This window comes from Capsicum annuum, chromosome 3, assembly GCF_002878395.1.
Source record: "Capsicum annuum cultivar UCD-10X-F1 chromosome 3, UCD10Xv1.1, whole genome shotgun sequence".
NCBI lineage: Eukaryota > Viridiplantae > Streptophyta > Magnoliopsida > Solanales > Solanaceae > Capsicum > Capsicum annuum.
In genome coordinates, this window is record NC_061113.1 from 57209979 (window position 1) to 57221614 (window position 11636).

Consider the following 11636-nt stretch of genomic DNA (forward strand, 5'->3'; position numbering starts at 1 on the left):
TGGTATACATGGTTTAAATGGTTTGGAATCATTAAATGGAATGGTTTTTTCATCATGGCTATTGTTAATTGAACATCCTTGTGGGGTACAATGAAATCCCCCAAGTAAACATGTTAATGAACAACTTGTGGGGTACATAGGACTACTCCAAGTTAACTTGGTAAAGGGTATGCAGGAATACCTTAACCTCTTAAGGTTTGGCTAAGGATAATACTTGCAAGTTATAGTAGATATAAAGATACCACCATATACATCCTTGGTTAATAATAATGGATTAGTTGGTTAGAAATGGTTTTAATTGGGCAATAAGGAAGGGGTGTGATAGTTAATTGTGAAGATGGAAGTTCAATAGGTGAACACTGGATACTTATGTTTGCCGACATGAGGGGTAGGTGATGGAGACCTTATATGATACAATGAAGTACATAGGAATCCTCTAAGTACACTGTACATATGTATCATAGAGGGTAATTATACTTTGGAATCCCCTACTCTTATGGCATCTCGGGTTCGTATGGCTACACACATCGGGGCCCATTCAGGGGGTTACACTGGACCCATATAGACCATGGGTGGTTAAGGATGGTTAAGATATACATACCCAGGTTAATGGTTTTAAATACATATTAATCCCGATTCCCTTTCCTGGTATGGTTATATATATATATCAATGGTTTTGTATGCATATGAATGGTTTACGTGGTTTTATTAAATGGCATTATTTTATCCTTATCTTGAGGTCATGCTAGCGTTCACTGCTGTATCTCCACGTGATATAGGAACCATCTGTTCTACTCTTCCTGCATAGAGATTGGACTTCGAGATCAGTTATTAGATTAAAGTGGTGATCTTTCATCTTTCTAGAAAGCTCTATTTCATGTTATAGACATTTTCATACACTTTGGTTTATTTATGGATATTGGTTTTGGCTATGGTTGGGGGCAAGTCCCAAACTGAATTTGGTATTCTTTTGGTTAGAGGCTTTTTTGGAATGACTATGGGTTGGAATGAGCGGGATCGGTAGTGGTGTCAACCTTAGTATTGAAATTAGTATTGGGGCCAATAATATTGGATGAAATTTCTCACTTTTCCATTATTTTATGTTATGTAATGAACTTGGTATGGTTATTATTTGTGTTTTGGTTTCTGATTTAGCTACGGCTATCAGTTGGTTTGGGGACAGTTTGTTTTGTTTTGGTCGGTTACAGTTATATACCTATCCCAGAGCCTGGATTTGGATAGTTATATGATATCTTACTATATGGTCAGAATTTATTCGACTCAGGGTATGCTCTGGATGGTTGGGTTGGGCATTTAGGGGTGGACCACGATCCTAATTAAACTTAGGATGAACATTATGATAAGGCCCTAGATCAGGTCGGGTCAAGTTGTATCAGATCCTTAGGTTTATGGTCAATTAGGAGTCTACAAAGCCTTATCTAGTAGATCTTTTTAGGGGTCTGTAGCACACCACACTCATAAGGGAGAGGCAACAAGGCATTTAGGAATGTTTAACTTTCTTGGTAATCTATCTTCAAGCTAGAAGGTCTAAGGTCTTTTCTAATCCTATTTTGTTCACTTATTAGATCATGGCTCAACGATCTGGAATACAAGAAAACTCTTCTATCCCATCTAGGGTCAGCATGGAAGGAACATAGGGGATTCATACTCGGACTGGGGGTCTAGTCACTTGTATTTCTATAGTTCTATCAGTTACCACTAGTCCTCTTGAGGGTAAGGTGACGAATACGGAATTTCATCAATTGATTCATACTATTGCTCAGTTGGTTGCTACTCAGCTGAGCAAGATGCATCTGGTGTTTTCTCTGCTAAGGCCACAAGGGTTGTCTAATTTATAAAGATGAATCTTCCTACTTTTACTGGTGTGAAGGTGGAGCAGGATCCATAGGGTTTCTTGGATGAATTAGAGAAAATATTCAGAGCGATGCAGGCCATAAATATGGATGGGTGAATTTTGTAGCTTATCAGCTCAAGGATGTTGCGTACCAGTGGTACGAAGAGTGGCATAGGGATAGAGGTAATTTTGAGGAGTTCTCCTTATGGGATACATTCTCTAATACTTTTCAGGATCTATTCTTTCACCAGGAGTTAAGGGAAGCAAAGAAAGAGGAATTCGTCAATTTGAGATAAGGGAAAAAGTCAGTCAAAGACTATGCCTTGAAATTTTATCAACTATCAAGTTATGCTCTGGAATTGGTATCTGATATGAGGGTGAAGATGAGAAAGTTCATTTCTAGAATATCTCAAGATTTTATCCTTGAAAGCAAGATTGCATTGCTAATCAAGTATATGGATATGTCTAGGTTGGTGGTTGAGATGCAACAGGTGGAAGTAGAAAAGAGGAAGCAGGCTAAATTTGGGGAAGCCAAAGTAAGAAGTTCAGGTCTTCTGAACAAGGTAGTGGGAAACCTCAAGGCAATCGGGATGATGGTAAATGGCCAAAGAAAAAGTGAGGGAGTTTTGGTTCTTTTTTTTCTACTAATGCTCTTTAACCAAAGCCTTTGAGTGATAGGAGTCTACAGGGAGGTGACAATTTTTGGATACACAGCACCTAATCTTAGGAAAGTGGAGCACAGTTTGCTTCTTCATGCCTTCCTTATCGATTCTATATTCGTCTTTATTGGGGCTTTTGTGATGAAAGAAGGGACAAGTGTTTTAAATATGGTTAGCCAAGCCATATGCTCAGAAACTAACTAGTTGGTAAAGGTACTTCAAAAGCGTTCAAAGCTTTGGTTGCTTCATCTTCTGCCCCTACACCTAGTGGTGCTGCTTCAGTATCTGGTCCTACTTCTGGTACCAAAAAGGGATGAAATAGGTTATATTCTCTTGCATCACGTCAAGAATCCAAGGCATCACCTGATGTCATTATTGGTACGTTATAACTCTTTTTATATGATATGTATTGTCTATTTAATCTGGGGTCTACTCTTTTTTATGGACCCCATATATGGTTGTATGTTTTGGTTTTGATCTTGAGGTTGTTTTGGATCTTTTTTCTGCTTCTACCCTAATAAGTGACTCAATTATTGCTAAAAAAAAGTCTATATGGGATGTGTGGTATTTGTTGGTAGCAAGCAGACCTTAGTAGATCTTTTTAAGCTAGATATGGTAGATTTTGAGTTATTCTGGGAATAGATTAGTTACACTCTTGTTACATGTGGGTGGTAAGTAAGTTTCATAAGGTCTTTATGGATGATCTTCCTAGTGTTCCTCCGGATAAGGAGATTGAGTTTGGTATTGATTTTGTTCGGTACACTAATCCAATATATATTCCTCCTCATAGAATGGCTTCTGCTGAGTTGAGGGAATTCAAGGAGCAACTTAAGGATCTTCTGGATAAGGGGTTTATTCACCTTGGTGTATCCCCGTGTGGTGCACCAGTGTTGTTCATACGCAAGAAGAATGGTTCCCTTCGTATGTGCATTAATTATCGATAGTTGAATAAGTAACGGTTAACAACAAGTATCCTTTTCCAAGGATAGATGACTTGTTTAATCAGTTGCAAGGTGCCAAGTTCTTTTCTAAGATAGATGTAAGGTCTGGGTATCATGATCTTAAGGAAGTGTATTGTTGGAATGGTATGTAGAGGGATGTGGCTAACTTCGTAGAAAAATGCATGGTCTGTTAACAAGTCAAGTTGAGCACATGAGGCCCGATAGGTTGTATCAAGAAATTAATTTTCCCGAATGGACAAGGAGGTAACCAATATGGATTTTCTTACTGGTCTTCCTCAATCTCAAAATTAATTTAATTCAATTTGGGTCATCATGGATAAGATGACAAAGTTTGCTCACTTCTTGCAAGTGAGGACTACCTTTTTGATGGAGGATTATGCAAAGTTGTATCTTCAGGAGATTGTAAAGCTACATGGAGTTCCTATTTTGATTATCTCTGATTGTGGTACACGGTTTTCATCTCACTTCTTGCAATCTTTTTAGAAGGGATTGGGTACTAAGATGAGACTGTGTAATACCCCATATTATTCTTAGCTCAGTGCAGCTTCTAGTTGCATGCATTAGGGGCTTAAGGCCTAAAAATTTCACTAAGTGTTAGGGACTTAGTCATTTTTAAGGCCTCTAAACTTTGAGTATTTTTTAATTTGATCTTCCCGACCCCGTGGTGTTGGTTTTTGAGTTAATTCATATTCAGGGGTGTAAGAAGCATACCTCAGACAAGTTTCAAACTTTTCAAATGAGATTTGGGTTATATTTGGGTGATGAATCCAGCAAGACAACGCAATAAGGCCGCGTTGAGGCAATATTCCCATTTTCATGATCACCACAAAACGGTGAGAGAAATGGCCAACCGTGATTAGACCTCATCGCGGTAAGCCTGTTATTCCCAGTTATGAATCTAATTGCCTGAGGGGCAATTCTGGCTATTCCCCTCAACCCAAATTATTCATAACATGAATTGGGAAATCATTTAGGGCTTTATTTGCCCTTCTTCTCCAAACCTCTCTCAAGTAAACCTTCCCTTCTACCTCAAGATCATAAAATTCAATCTCTTTATCCCCAAGAGATCAAGAATTCAGCTTCCCCAAGTTCAATAACCTTCAAGAAAGTATTAAGAATGGTATTTCACTACAAAGTTAAAGGTTTGAGGTATGTGGGGTTTTGAAAAAGGTTACCCTTTCACCATTTTGCCTAAAGTTCATGGTTTTAATATTTGATTTACTTTTTTTTGTTTAGGGATCATACCCAAATTGCTCTATTCTTGAAGTATGTTATTACCATGAGACTGAAATCATTAAGTATATCAAGAATTGCTTATGTTCGTGTTTTAACTTATAAGATTCATATTGTGATTTTAGTTTCTTTATTTTGACTGAGATTGTTGAAAGATTTTAATGTGATCATTGAGCATGAAGTTTTGTTATGAATTTCCATGAATTTTAATCATGTATTTTAACCCCTAAGTTGAAGTATTGAGCTTACAAGAAGATTATGCTCTTAAGCTCCATTAACAAGTTTGACATCATGACTTAAAGAAAAGATTGATCTTTTGATCCTAAAACAAGATATGGAATCCATATTTGTTCATCCTAATTATGATTTAAAGAAAGAGATGCATAACTGGTTTTCATTCTATACACCCTTATGCTATTCTAAGGTGGATTTCCTAAAGTATAAGCATATAAGTAATATGGTAGTATTTAGCACCGATTTAGGTATGAGTCCAAGGTCAGAGGTCCTAGAACTACATGCCACCATAGGTTTTAAGTCCTAATATGGATTGATTATAGTGATCACTTAAGTTAAGGTTCTATTCCGATGGCAAAGGTAGGACAGCTCTCCCCAATGTGGGTAAGACGTTGGAATCCATAGTAGCTCACATAGTTTATGTTAGTTAGAAGAACCTCCCTAAGAAAGAATAAAAAGTAAAGCTATTAGAACTAACTGTTATGGCTTACAAAGTTTATTTCAATATTTTATCGCTCATGTTTTATGATTTTTCAATCTCTATTTTATTCAAGCACAAGGTGAGTCATTTACACTTAGCATACATTATTTGAAAGTCTATATGCATATTGAATCATTGTTTTACTTATTCACCCACCCCTACCTACTCAGTACATTCCAGTGGTACTGATTACATATATGTCTATATACTACATTGTCTTATAATGTAGGTTCTGGTGCTCAGTTCCAGTAGCGTGATTGACTACGGGAATCACCATCTGTATCTGGAATTTTAGTGAGTTCTCATAGTTCAAGGGGCCATTTTATTAGACTTTTATATTAATGAAGTGTTTTAGTTATTTGAATTTCAGTTAAGTTCAGGTCAACTAGGGCTTGAACAAGTAGCTCTCTAGTTAGAAATAGAGGTTTTTCTGACTGTCTTTTGTTTTAGATTGAAAAGTTATTGTTTTCAACATTTCCAAGTTTAAGACTTTCATCAAGGATATTAAAGATAGTTATATATAGATTTCATATGTTAGTTTACTTATATCATGAGTTCCAAGTTTAAAAGTCAAAAAGGGTTATCTTAGGACTAATTGTACTCTTGAGCACCATACGATGTCCAGAGGGTACTTTTGAGGCGTTGCAAACTTGGTATCATAGCCTAAGATTTTAAGGAGTCCTAGGGAGTCAAACAAACCACATTACTTAGAGTCTTGATCATGGATGTAAAGTGCGCCATATTTATGAGCAAGAGGCTACAGAATGAGTTAGGAATCATTTCTTTTATGATCTATCATGATTACCGTTGTCTTTATCTACTTTAATTCATGTTTTTATGTGATAGAATATGCCTCCTTGCCAAGCCAATGCACGCAGAAATGGCAACTGACCACCCCTTTATACTAACCCTCTAAATGAGAACGTGTCTCGTGCTAAATTTTAGGGTGCCTTTCTGACATTGGCCAAAACTGTGAATGCAAATATTTAGAACAACCACCAAGTGGTAGTCCTACTTCAGCAAAATGGTAACCTAGATATACCCAAGATTCATGATTTCATGAGGATGAATCCACCTAAGTTCCATTGGTCAAAGATGTATAAGGATCTATAACTTTTTAGTGATGAGGTGAGAAATATCACTTAGATTATGCATGTTACTGAGGAGGAGAGTGTAGAATTGGTATCCCAAAAGCTAAAGTATGTTGCCTTTGATTGGGTTGTTACGTGGTGGGAAGGCAGAGGTGAGAATACAGCTCCTAAGAGTTGGCACGTGTTTTAAGATATATTTCTAGAAAAGTTCTTCCCACGTAATATGAGGGAATCTAAGGTAGAGAAGTTTATGAACCTGATGCATGGATCTATGATAGTGAAAGAGTACTGTCTTAAGTTTACTCAGTTGTCCAAGTATGCTCCAGAGATGGTATCTGACCCTAGATCTCGTATGAGTATGTTTGTTATTAGAGTATCTGATTTGGTAGTCAAGGAGTGTAAGATGCCATGCTTATTGGGGATATGGATATTACTAGGTTGATGATTCATACTTAACAAAGTGAGGCAAAAATATTGAAAGAAAGAGAGAAGAGGAATAAAAAGGCTAGAAGTGGACAGTTTGAGTATTGTCAACCAAGATTCGGAGGGAGAAACATTTGCAGTTTTAGAATCATTCATTAGTGCTAGCGTCATCATCAGCTAGTGCCCCAGCACCCAACATTAAGTAGGAGCCATGGGGTAGGACTTCTAATACCAAGTCTGAGGGTATTGTGGGTGCAAGACCCAGTTATCCGTCATGTCCAAAGTGTGGCAGAATTCATCTAGGTGAGTGTTTTCTAGGTAAAAGAGGTTGTTATGGGTGTGTCAAGCTGAGCCATAAAATCAAAAAGAGTTTGTATGCTAAGCAGGGAAGTAGGGATGCCTGTCCTTAGTCTCAGATTAATAATGAACCAGCTCAGCTAGGTTGACCAGTTCCTCCTCAAGGTATATCATCCAATACACCTGGTGGTCAGCGCTAGAATTAGTTTTATGCTTTACCATCCAAGCAGGAGCAAGAATGTTCACCAGAATTTTTTACTGGTATGCTTCGTGTCTTTCATCTTTATGCAAATATGTTGTTAGATCTAGGATCACATCTCTCTTATCTGACCCCCTTGATTGTGATAAGTTTTGGGATAGGACCAGAAAAGCTTTCTAAGCCCTTATTAGTTTTCACCCCAGTGGGTGAGTCAGTTATTGCTAGACAAGTCTATAAAAAGTGTCTTATCATTGTTCTCTATAAGACCATTCTAGCAGACATAATAGAGTTTGAAATAGTAGATTTCTATGTTATTCTGGTTCCATCCATGTTATGTATCAATATATTATCATACCTGTTTGGTGAAGTTTTAGTTTTTTAATGAGGCAATTTTTGGATGGGAAGGTAGTTCTACATCTCCTAGAGGTTGTTTCATATCTTTTTTTAAGGCTAAAAAGTTAATATCAAAAGGATGCATCCATCATTTGGTTCGAGTCAAGGATACTAAGTTTGAAGCTCCAATAGTTCACTCATTCCGTGTAGTCAATGAGTTTCCTAAGGTTTTTCTCGTAGAGTTACCGGGGTACCTCCAGATAGAGAGATTGAATTTGATATTGACCTTCTCCCTAATACCCAACCCATCTCTATTCCTCTATATTGTATGGCTCTGACCGAGCTTAATGAGTTAAAAGAGTAGCTTAAATACCTCATAGATAAAGGTTTCATAAGGCCTAGTGTCTCTCCATAGGGTGCTCCAGTTCTATTCATGCGGAAGAAAGATGGTTCTTTCAAAATATGTATTAATTATTGCTAGTTAAATAAAGTCACAATCAAGAATAAGTATCCGCTCTCCATAATTGATGACTTGTTCGACCAACTTTAGGGTGCCAGTTATTTCTTTAAGATGGATCTCAGATCTGGCTATCATCAGCTTAGATTCAAAGAATGTGTCATTCTGAAGACAGCCTATAGAACTCGGTATGGTCACTATGAATTCCTATTTATATCTTTTGGACTGACAAATGCCCCTATAGCTTTCATGGACTTGATGAACAGGGCATTCAAGAAGTACTTAGACATATTCGTCATAGTCTTCATTGATGATATTTTTGTCTATTCCCGTAGTGAGAATGATCATGTAGGCCATCTAAGGGTTATGTTGTAGACTATTAGAGATCATCAGCTATTTGCTAATTCAGTAAGTGCGAATTTCAGTTGAGATTAGTATATTTCATTGGAGACATTATTTCTGGTGATGGTATTCAGGTTGATCCTCAAAAGACAGAAATAGTGAGAAACTGGCTGAGACCCATCTCTCCAGATATTAGGAGTTTCTTGGGTTTGGATGGCTATTACAGACAGTTTGTTGAAGAATTTTTTTCAAATCCATCCCCTGTGTCTCGATTGACTCAGAAGAAAGTCAAATTTCAGTGGTAAAATTCATGCGGAAAGAGTTTTTAGGAGTTGAAGACTCGACTCACCTTATCCCTAGTATTGACATTGCCAGATGGTTCAGATAGGTTTGTAGTTTAATGTGATACTTCCAAAGTTTGTCTTGGTTGTGTATAGATACAGAGAGGTAAGGTCATAGCCTATGCCTCTAGACAGCTTAAACCCTATGCAAAGAATTATCCTACCCATGGTCTTGAGTTGGTAGCCGTTGCTTTTTCCTTGAAAATTTGAAGGCATTATCTTTATGGGATTCATGTTGACATGTTCATGAATCACAAAAGTTTGCAGCATGTGTTCTTGCAGAAATACTTAAATCTTTATCAGAGAAGGTGGATTGAGTTGTTAAAATCTTATGATATGAGCATATTGTATTATCCGAGCAAGGCCAATGTAGTGGCAGATGCCCTTAGTGTATTTTCTATGGGTAGTGTTGCCCATGTTGAGGAGGATAAGAAGAATTTAGTTGAGGAGGTTCATTATCTTTCTAGATTAGGGGTTCGGTTGGTTGACTCCATTGTGGGTAGTGTATGGATTTAGAATGGTTTGAAATCATCATTGGTTTCCAAAGTGAAGAAAAATCAAGATAGATATCCCAGTCTTGTTAAGTTGAAAGAATCGGCTAGAGATCAGAAGATAGAGGATTTTTCCTAAGGGAAGATGGTGTGTTGCATTATCAGGGTAGGTTGTGTGTTCCCTGTGATGACGGTTTGAGGCCGCGGATCTTAGAAGAAGCAGATAGTGCATGGTATTCTATCCACCCAGCCACTAATATGTATCATGATTTACGGGAAATCTATTAGTGGAGTGGTCTAAAGAGAGCTATTGAAGAGTTTGAATCTAAGTGTTCTAATTGTCAACAGGTCAAGGCTGAACTCCAGAGGCCTAGTGGTATATTGCAAGAGTTCAACATTTCCACATGGAAGTGGGAAGTGGTGAATAGTTATTTTGGGATGGGTTTGCCTTATACACGTCATCAGCATGATTCAATATATGTCATTGTAGACAGAATGACCAAGTCAACTCATTTCTTGCCAGTCCATAGTTCATACTCAGCTGATGATTATGCCAATCTTTACCTTAGGGAGTTGGTTAAGTTCCAGGAGTTCCATTGTCTATCATTTCAGATAAAGGTACTCAGTTTACCTCTCACTTTTGAAAGGCTTTTTAGAAAGGTCTTGGTACCCAAGTTTATCTTAGTATATCTTTTCATCCTCAAATATATAATCAGTAAAAAATGACCATTCAAACTCTAGCGGATATGTTAAGATCATGTGTTATTGACTATAAAGGTAGTTGGTATGACCATTTACCCCTTATTGAGTTTATCTACAATAACAGCAATCACTGCAGCATTCAGATAGCTCTATTTGAGGCTCTCTGTGGGAGAAGCTGTAGGTCTCCCATTGGTTGGTATGAGGTAGGTGAAGTTTCTTTAATAGGGTTAGATTCAATGTTTGATGTAATGGAAAATTTTTAGTTGATTCAAGAGAGGCTAAAGAATGCCAAGAGACATTAGAAATCCTATGCAGATGTGAGAAAAAGAAACCTTGAGTTTAAGGTTGGCGATTTTGTTTATTTGAGAATCTTTTCTATGAAAAGAGTAGAGAGATTTGGCAAGAAGGGGAAGCTCAGTCCCCGGTATATTGGCCCATTTAGGATTTTGAGTCATTTTGGGAAAGTAGCTTATGAGCTAGAGTTGCCTGTAGATTTGGCGTCAGTACATCTAGTGTGGCATATTTCCTTATGGAAGAATTGTATTGGTGATTCAGTTGTTGTCATTCCTTTAGAAAGCACAAATGTTCAGGACAGTCTTTCCTACTATGAAAACTCAGTTGAGATCCTAGATCGTCATATTCGTAGACTAAGGAACAAAGAAGTTCTCTTGGTTAAAGTTCTAGGGTGGAATCATTTCATTGAGGGAGCTACTTGGGAAGCAGAATCAGATATGCGTACCAAGTACCCTTATATTTTCTCCGCAAGCTCAGACCCATCTTGACGTAACAGTTCTTCTTAGGTTGACTCTTTCTCATTCTCAATTCCAGCTATATAAACATTCTCATGTTATTGCATGCATTCACAAAATTAGTTCAGTTCATGTATCATGTTTCAGACTCAGTTATTTATTCATGTTCCTATTCATGGATGTTCAGAATGTTATCTCAGTTGCCTTAGTTCAGAACTCTCAGTCTAATCAGTTTTATTTGAGGATGAATGTTCCCAAGGGGAGATATTGTAGTACCCCTATTATTCTTAGCTCAGATCAGCTTCTAGTTGCATGCATTAGGGGCTTAAGGCCTTAAAATTTCACTAAGTGTTAGGGACTTAGTCATTTTTAAGGCCTGTAAACTTTGAAATTTTTAATTCATTCTTCCCGACCCCGAGGTGTTGATTTTTGAGTTAATTCATGGTCAGGGGTGTAAGAAGCATGCCTCGGAGAAGTTTTAGATTTTTCAGATAAGGTTTTGGTCATATTTGGATCACGAATCTAGAAAGTCAAAGCAATAAGGCCGCGTCGTAGCAATATTCCCGTTTTCATGTTCACCACATCGTGGTGAGGGAAATGGCCGACTGCCATTAAACCACATCACGGTAAGTGTGTTATGCCCAGTTACGAATTTAATTGCCTGAGGGAAATTGTGTCTTTTCCCCTTAACCCAAATAGTCCATAACATAAATTGAAAAATCAATTAGGGTATTATTTTCCCTAATCCAAATACATCTCAAGAAAATCCTCCCCTCTTCCCCAAGAT